Source organism: Nomascus leucogenys, chromosome 25 (assembly GCF_006542625.1).
Source record: "Nomascus leucogenys isolate Asia chromosome 25, Asia_NLE_v1, whole genome shotgun sequence".
In the NCBI taxonomy this organism is placed as follows: domain Eukaryota; kingdom Metazoa; phylum Chordata; class Mammalia; order Primates; family Hylobatidae; genus Nomascus; species Nomascus leucogenys.
The window spans coordinates 5995630-6004873 of record NC_044405.1 but is presented as its reverse complement, the minus strand read 5'-3'; the positions used below and the strand labels follow the sequence as shown (position 1 = coordinate 6004873).

The following is a 9244-nucleotide window of genomic DNA, read 5'->3' as shown; positions in this document are numbered from 1 at the left end:
ACGTAGTGCGCTTCTGGGCCTTGGAGGAACCTCCTCCGATTACTGACTCTGTGCCTAGGTTTATTTTGCTAGGTTTTTCCGGCCCACGGGGCTCACTAAGGCAGAGGCTGGTTGGCAGACAAGTCATATCCTTACCCGTCGGATGCTGGGAGGGAGACACATGCCTGCTCCTCAACCAGCCTGCAAAGCTGGGCACCTCACCTCTCAGTGATCTGAAAGTTAGGGCTCCTCTCTGCCTGGGTACTGCCCAAGCTAACAAGTCCTGGTTGGCTGGGATCTGCAGGGGTGTTGTGGGTGGGGGTCACCTAATCTGCTGTCCGGGTGCTTCCCAAGAGAACATAGGGTTGCGTATGCAAATAGAATTAAGGCAGAAGCAAGATTGCTGGGCTGGAAGCTCTAGTGAGTGCGGTCCATTCGGCTGCTAAAGGCGGGAATGGGTGGAGCTGTTCACCCTGCCCTCTGGGTATTTCCCGGGGCAATAGGAGGCTGTGCTGCTCAGCAGATTTCAGGGAGAGTTAAGGCCCTTGGGCTGGAAGCTCTAGCAGGCGTGGCTTGCTTGGCTAGGAGAGGTGGGGTTGGTCGGAGTCACCCCCTCCTGATATTCAGGGGTTTCCTGGGACAACAAGAGGCCGCACCTGCCGGATGAATTCACTCAGGGGCAGGAAAGCTGGGCTGAAAGCTCTAGCGGGCGTTGCCTGACTACCTCACTGTCTGCTCTCTGAGGGGCGCTTCCTGGAACAACAAGTGGTTGCGCCCACCAGCTAAGTTCAGGCATACGTGGGGCTGCTGGGCTGGAAGCTGGCGCTGAACCCTGTGCATGTATAGGGTGGCGGGGCAGCTGGCGGCTGGAGGGAGGGGAACAATCCTGCTGCCCCTGGGCACTGTGACTGCAGTCTCTACTGGGGAGGTGGCACTGGTGCCTCTGTTCCAGGGTCCAAGGCTTGTGGAGGTCCCCTTGGACTTGAGAGCTGCCTCTGCAACATTTCCGGTGGCTCTCTGCCTCAGTTTAGAAGCTGGTGGGAGGGTGCAGGGAGGCCGGCGCGGGGAAGGGAGGCGGTGGTGGGGGTCTTCCATTCGCAACCTTACGCAGGTTCCTGCGGGGAGTGTGAAGCCCTCAGGGGCCTCTTACTCACCCTTTCCTGTGTTGGGGAGCTTCTCCTGGCTCCGCGTTTATCCCAGACAGGCTGCTGCCCAGCTGCACTCCTCTCTGCCCTCTGTGTCGGCTTGCTGCCTTGATGGAGTCCGACATGGTTTCTCAGACCTCGGCTTGTAGGGTCAGAGTTCACCAGCCCTTTGTCTCCTCCCTATGAGAGCAGCGCGCGGGAGCTGCTTCTAGGCCGCCATCTTGACTCAACCCCCCTTAATGATTGCTGTGTCTCCGGCTTCTAGAACTAAAGCAGTTAAAAGGATATAGACATATTCCACTCAGTCGGAGTGTTTATAAAGGTGTTTATTTTGTTTGTTTATTTATGTATTTATTTATGTAATCCCTGCAGGATAATTCTAAGCTGGTTTACTGCCAACTATACGGTAAAATATTTATCTAATGCCTTTGTCTTTCTTTAGTACCTTTTCTCCATGTAGTTTTTGTTTGAGATAAAAGACAGACCCTCCCAGTTTTGAGGTAAAACACACCTTAAAAAGAAATTATTTTAAAACCACAGACTTCAAGCTGGTGTGGAAATAAAATTCTTGTTTTTAAATTACACTACTAAAGATTTAGATTTTTTTTTTTTTTTGTGACGGAGTCTCGCTCTGTCGTCCAATTACCAATAAATATATATAGTAGTGAAGCATGCACCACATCAAATGTAGTTGATATAACATCCATAAACTTTTGCTTAGATGAAAAAGAAAACAAAATTTAAGAATAACTTGATTATTTGAACAAGTCATAACATCAAATAACTGTAAATGGAAAAACCTGTATTTAAAAAGAATGCATGCGTTGGCCGGGGGCGGTGGCTCACGCCTGTAATTCCAGCACTTTGGGAGGCCGAGGCGGGCGGATCACGAGGTCAGGAGATCGAGACCATCCTGGCTAACACGGTGAAACCCCATCTCTACTAAAAATACAAAAAATTAGCCGGGCGCGGCGGCGGGCGCCTGTAGTCCCAGCTACTCGGGAGGCTGAGGCAGGAGAATGGCGTGAACCCGGGAGGCAGAGCTTGCAGTGAGCCGACATTGCGCCACTGCACTCCAGCCTGGGCGAAAAAGAAAGAGCGATACTCTGTCTCAAAAAAAATAAAAAATAAATAAATAAATAAATAAAAAGAATACATGCTGGGCTGGGCGCGATGGTTCACACATGTTATCCCAGAACTTTGGGAGGCAGAGGCAGGTGGATTGCTTGAGCCCAGGAGTTCGAGACCAGCGGAAATTACAAGAATTAGCCAGCGTGATGACACACACCTCTAGTTCTGGCTACTCAGGAGGCTGAGGTGTGAGTATTGCTTGAGCCTGGGAGGTGGAGGTTACAGTGAGCCAAGATAGCACCACAGCACTCTAGCCTGGGTGACAGAATGAGACCCTGTCTCACCAAAAAAAAAAAAAAAAAGACAGAGAGAGAGAAAGAAGGAAGGAATGAAGGGAGGGAGGGGGAGGGAAGGAAGGAAAGAAAATGAAAAGAAAAGGAAAGAAAGAGAGAAAGCAAGTGAGCAGGTAGGGAGGGAGGAAGGAAGGAAAGAAGGAAGGAAAGGAAGGAAGAAAGGGAAGGAGGGAAGGGCATACATGTATGCTTTGTAAATTATGCTTTTTAAAAAACTATTAAAACTGTAAAGTTTGCCACTACCTAGAAATTTTAGGAAAAGTTACATTTATATATACCCTGTATTCAACACTTCTCTAAACAGTAGTTTTATATCAGAGAACAATATAGACAGAAATTTCTACATTTACACAGCCTACATTATTGCAGGAGATAAGTAATAATACAAGTAATGGTAGACTGCATTTTATAATGTGCTAGAAAATGTTAGGTATTCTGTCGTTGAGGTACTTGCGTCTTTATTTTCCAGTATTTTACTCAAGAGACAGCTGTATATATGTTACTCCAATAGGCAATGCCTTTATTCTTTTTCAGTTGGAAGTTCTTATTCTATTGGACTATTTTTTAATTATATGAGCAACAGAAAATTCGTCTGAAAACACAATATAATTATTTTAGTTATTTTTGAAAGGCAGTATTTGTTTTACAGTCTAAGGAGCATCAGTTTAATCTTACAAATATAATACAATAGACATAAAATTTAGAAAATGTTTTACACTACACAATTTTTCTATATTCTACAAAATATATTACGCCCTTATTAGAACACTATTACTTGCACATATTTCAATGCAATGTAGTTATTATTTTTCTATTTCCTTCCCCAGCAATATTAAGCACCATACTATATCTCAGCAACATGCATATGTTTGAATGGAGTTCATGAAAGGTAAGAGGAAATAGGGTGGAAATGACCACTACCTCCTGATCATACTTAATTTATCTCTTTGGTGTTATGAAGCTTTAAGATGCTTCAGCTTAACCTAATTTCCACTATCTAGAGACATTAAGACTATTTTAAACAATGTTGAAAAACCAGACACTTGATTACTTCATCAGAGGGGTTAAACAATGACAATCTGGAGATATACAAATAATGCCACTCCATAATTATTGGACTGAGATTGGTGTTGTAATGCAAATAATAATATTATATCCTCAGTTAAATTATGTAAAACATGGTAACCTCCATAAAAATGTCACCATATCCACTCATATCACTAGTTCGAAAATACGTGTTTTCAATTTGATTACACAGAATATATTTTATTATAAAAATAAGTAATAAATTAGCCTACAGAAAGGAATATTTTATTATTGGCACAGAGTCACAGTCAAGGAATACTACTTCATTAGTACTTAGTCATCAAATGTTTTTTGTTATTTAAGACTCCCTTGAAAATGCAATGCAATTGCTACAGATTTTTACTTACTAAGTTATATATATCACCATCCACATTTCTGTATTTTCTTTAGGCACTCTGTGCTATATGCAAATGGAACATACTTTTCTCTCTTAGTATTTGATTGTTTTGTGGCAGACAGACCCTAAGGTTTTCAATCTCTTGGTGTTAAAGCCTTTGTGTAATCCCCTTCTTTAGAATGTGAGCTAGACTTGTGACTTGCTTCTAACCAACAGAATAAAGACACACATAAAGCAATGTCACATCTGTGATTACATTACACTGTGTAAAACTGTTCTGCTAGCTCTCATTATCCTGTTGATCTTTAAGAAGCAAACTGACATGTTTTGGTGAGGGTCTGCTTATGAAAAAGATTACGTGGCAGAAAAAATAAATGGCTAAGCACTAAAGGTGGCCTCCATTTGACAACCTTCATGGATCCAGAGCCCTCAGCCATAGAGCTTCAAGAAAACAAATTCTACCAACAGCCTACATGAGCTTGGAAGTGAGCTATTTTGCCATTTGAGACTCCAGATAAATACACACCCTTGATAGCAGATTGTGAGACCCACAGTATTTTTCTGTATTATGAATATGTAGTTACCACTGTTTCACCAATGTGCTGTTTTTAGAATCCTGCTAAAAAATAAACAAAAATTATTCTTATTTGTGGCTAATGAATAAGAAAATCTATAATACAATCAAATAGGTGTGTAGTTGTTGAGTTAAAAGATGTGAATTTGAATAGATATCATCAAAATAGTCTCCCCAAATTAGGATTTAATTTATCCTTTTATCATAGTGGTCCAAAGGAGATTTAACCTCCACTACCTTAAGAACTCAAAGCTAGCACTGCCAACAGACAATGGATTTTAGAGACTGCCCTAGATTCATTGCCAATGTTATCTCTGAAAATGAGATTTAGCTCATGACACATATGACACACCATTCATTTGCATGATGCATTCTCCTTCAAATAACTCGATTTGGGGTGGGCTTATTTGATTGACAAAGAAAATATCATAGGTTTGTTGTTGAATTACAAGTAAAGTTAGTAAAGTGAATATCTACCATGACTTGTTTCTTTAGTAAATTGTATTGCAATGTTGTATATGCCCAAAATATAAAGTTCACCAAAAAAAGGCAAATATCCACCCTATATTAATTTATTCATTTATCTACCAAAGCAATTCTAGACCTGTTCTAGCATGTTAGTTATATATATAGACTTAGGTAAGCCCCAGAGTATTACTGCTATAAAGAACTACCTGAAACTGAGCAATTTATGAAGAAAGAGGTTTAATTGGCTCACCGTTCCACAGGCTTAACAGGAGGCATAACTGAGAGGCCTCAGGAAACTTACAATCATGGTGGAAGGCGGAGGGGAAGCAAGCACATTCTTCCCATGGTGGCAGGAGAGAGAGAGAGAACGAGGGAAAGTTCTACGCCGTTTTAAACCATCAGATCTCGAGATTGAAATCACTATAGTGAGAACAGCATGGCGAAATCTGCCCTCATAATGCAATCACTTCCCACCAGATCCCTCCACCAACACTGGGAGATACAATTCAACATGAGATTTGGGTGGGGATACAGAGCCGAACCATATCAGATATATTTGCAAGAACAGTTTACAGAGAATAAAAAGGCCAAGAACAATGCATTGAAAAGTTACTGTATCTGCGGAAGTAAAGGAGGCAAGCATAAAGCAGTCTTTCTAGAAATGCGCATGAGAGGATTAGCAGGGAGGTAGAAAAGGTGCCAGACCAAGGGGAGGATAGCTTATTTGTTTTTATGTATTTTGAAAAGTGATACTCTTGCATGATTCATATGCTTAGACTAGTGTCCATAGGCAGAGTGAAATTAAAGGCAAATATAGATTCATATGTGGAGAAAGGACCTGCTAGAAATGAAAAGATAAATGTTTCAGGTGTATATATAAAGAGGGAAAAGAAACTTCTTGTTTCAGGGTAAACTTCACAGAAAAAAAAATTATATGTATTTTTAAAGTCCATACTTTCTGAGTTGAGAATGGAAATAGAAAATGACACTCAGAGAGAAAGCTATGCCTGCCCAGAGATACAGAGAGCATGCCAAACTTCATGTAGGGCTACGATATGGTTTGGATGTTTATCCCCTCCAAACCTCATATTGAAAAGTCATCCCCAGTGTTAGAGATGGGACCTGGTGAGAGGTGTGTGGGTCATGGGGAGGCATCACTCATGAGTCTTGACGCTGTCCTCACAATAATGAGGGAGTTCTCCCTCGGAGTTCTCATGAGATCTCATTGTTTAAAAGAGTGTGGCACCTCCCCACTCTCTGTCTTGCTCCCGCTCTTTCCACGTGAGACTGTGGCTCTCTCTTCACTTTCTGTCATGATTATAAGCTCCCTGACACCCCCATCCAAAGCTGAGCAGATGCCAGCACTGTTCTTGTAGAAGCCTGCAGAATGTGAGCCAATTAAACGGCTTTTCTTTATAAATTTCCCAGCCTCAGTATTTGTTTATAGTGACACAAATGGAATAACACGGGCTATTTTGTATTTTTATTTCTTTGAGCATAACTGCTTTGTATTTACTCTTTTTCAGTTTTTTTCTCCTGAAGAACTTTTATTTACTACATAAAATAGGAACAGGCATTATTTCCTCAGAAAAATCCTTCTCTTTTTTTTGTAACATATTAAGTAAGATAGATCCCACTCCATATTTGTTCTCTTTTTCACAATGCTGTATATATCTACTCATATATGCTTATATTTTGGTATATATAACTGTCTACATTTTGAAAAATACTTTGGAAAAATATTATGGAAGTTCCACAAAAAAGAAAAATAGAATTACCATCTAATCCAGCAATCCCATTTTTGGTTATATTCAAATGAATTGAAATAAGTATGGTGAAGAGATGTTTGCACTCCTATATTCACTCCAGTATTATTCACAGTAGGCAATATTTGGAAGAAACATAAGTATCCATGGGCAGATAAATACATTTTAAAAATGTGATACACACAGAGACACATAGAGACACACACACACACACACAAACACAGAGACAGAGAGAGCATGGAATACTATTAAGCTTTTAAGGTTTGCAACAAAATAAACAAATCTGGAGGATATTACGCTAAGTAAAATAAGCCAAACACAGAAAAACAATTATCACATGATCTCACTTATATGCAGAATTAAAAATTTGAATTCATAAATGCAGAGAGTAGATTTGTGGTTACCAGAGCCTGAGGGATGGGGAGGACATGGATGGGAAAAGGGAAAATTTTGTTCAAAAGACACAAATTTCAGTTAAATGAGAGGAATAACTTCTGGAGATCTATTGCACAGTGAAGTGACTAGAGTTGGTATTTATGTATCGTATATTTCAAAGTTGCTGAGAGTAGATTTTAAAGTTTCCTCACTGCAAAAAAAAATGGTAAGTATGTGAAATAATAAATATGTTAAATTTGTTAGCCTGATATGGTCATTCCACACTGCATCAATTTATTGAAGCATCACATGCTACACCGTAAATAAGTAAAACCATTTTTTGTTAATTAAAAGTAAAATTGTTTAAAATGTGAAAACTGCTCGACCCTTTAATACTTTGCAGCCTACATTGTAGAAATAATCCAAGGTATTACTGATAGGTGTTATCTAACTTGTGTATATATTTTACTCTAAGAGAAAGACATTTACCCATAGAAAAAAACAACACTCAACTTGGGAAGACTTCAACCTCTTCACTCTCCAACCTCCACTTCCTTCAGAGGTAGAATTTTTCTGAAAGGATCAGGAGAATGTATTTTCTCTGCACAATTTTCTCTCCAAGAGAAGTATACTAAGAATGTTTGCTTCTTACACTCCACATAGCCATCATCAACCACAGTCATTCATCTGGACTTCAAGTCTGGCCTGCTGGGAAGTAGGTCACCACCTCTACACTGGGACACTGTCAAGATCCAAAATGTGCTAAAACTTAATCACCACTCTATTTGGTAGCAATCCAAAGTGGACCAAAACATTCTCTAAGTAATATCAAGGTCAAAAATATAATGTCGATATGTCCAATTTTGATCTCTGTGAGTGGATACTAGTAAATGAAGAGTTGTTATGAGTAGGATAAGAGAAAAGCTGTTTGTTGTTTCATAAAAGCAAAGAAAATTAAGGAAATAAAAGTAAGCCATCAACAAGTACATGTCCAGCATTAGGAGATATACCTAATGTAAATGACGAGTTAATGGGTACAGCACACCAGCATGGCACATGTATACATATGTAACAAACCTGCACGTTGTGCACATGTACCCTAGAACTTAAAGTATAATAAAAAATAAAAAAAAATTACTCGTCCTGTTTAATTTTTAATGTTTTCCTGAAATACGTTAAATGTTGGCCTCTCCCTAAAAGAGGAAGGGGCCTTCCCTCTTTATAAAATTTATAGCATGGTATAATACAAGGCTGAAAAATGTCCTAGTAGACCTGTTTTTAAAAAATATTAGTGTGCCACTTTAGGCAGAAGGAACATGATCCTGGAGGGAAGCATAAGTATGTAGGCAGAAATAAAGAACAATAGAGATGGTAACAATACAGGTAAATTAATATTTACTTAAGAAGAAAAGAACCAGGTGAGCGCCCGTAAGTGTTAAATATATAGAGAAATAAAATTAATTTTTAAAATCACATAAATGGTGAGAGGAGTAAACTGTTTTAAGCTCATAATATTATCTGACTAGTTATAAATTTTCTTATTTATACATCGGTATAATATGTCAAAGATTCATGTTGCTGGGATAATAGAGTAGTTTAAAAATGTATATTGGTAGTAACACAGGAAAAATTGGAATTAATCCCAAAGGAGGTAATATAGTAAAGAAAACACAAAAGAGTTGAGACAAACAGTAAAGAAAAATGGTCTATCTACATAAACTCAAATATAAGAAAGAAAACAATGTATGTCAACAAACAAAATATTTCAATTAAAAGGTAAAATTTGTCTTTTCTACTTTTAACTTCAATTTTAAAAAACACACTTGGTAAGTGAAGGGGAAAGGGTAGGAAACATGGAAAAAAAGGTAGAGGTTTAAACAAAGTTTAAAAAACAACTAATAGTGTTAAATATTATCAGCAAAGTACAATTATATGACGGGAATTTCCGTTTTTGAAATTTGTATGATATTGGATATTGTATTGGTCTGTTTTCACACTGCTGTAAAGAACTACCTGAAACTGAGTAATTGATGAAGAAAGGTTTAATTGACTCACAGTTCCACAGACTTAACAAGAAGCATGACTGAGAG

The 9244-nt window shown here is 39.0% G+C and overlaps 1 long non-coding RNA gene across 1 annotated transcript; it reads left to right on the top strand.

Annotated features, from left to right (window-relative positions):
• The first annotated feature begins 1391 nt into the window (after window positions 1-1391).
• Window positions 1392-8112, top strand: LOC115833130. The gene is made up of 3 exons (XR_004028570.1): window positions 1392-1446; window positions 3376-3437; window positions 7818-8112. It is a non-coding gene; the product is annotated as an uncharacterized LOC115833130 (long non-coding RNA).
• The last annotated feature ends 1132 nt before the right edge of the window (window positions 8113-9244 follow it).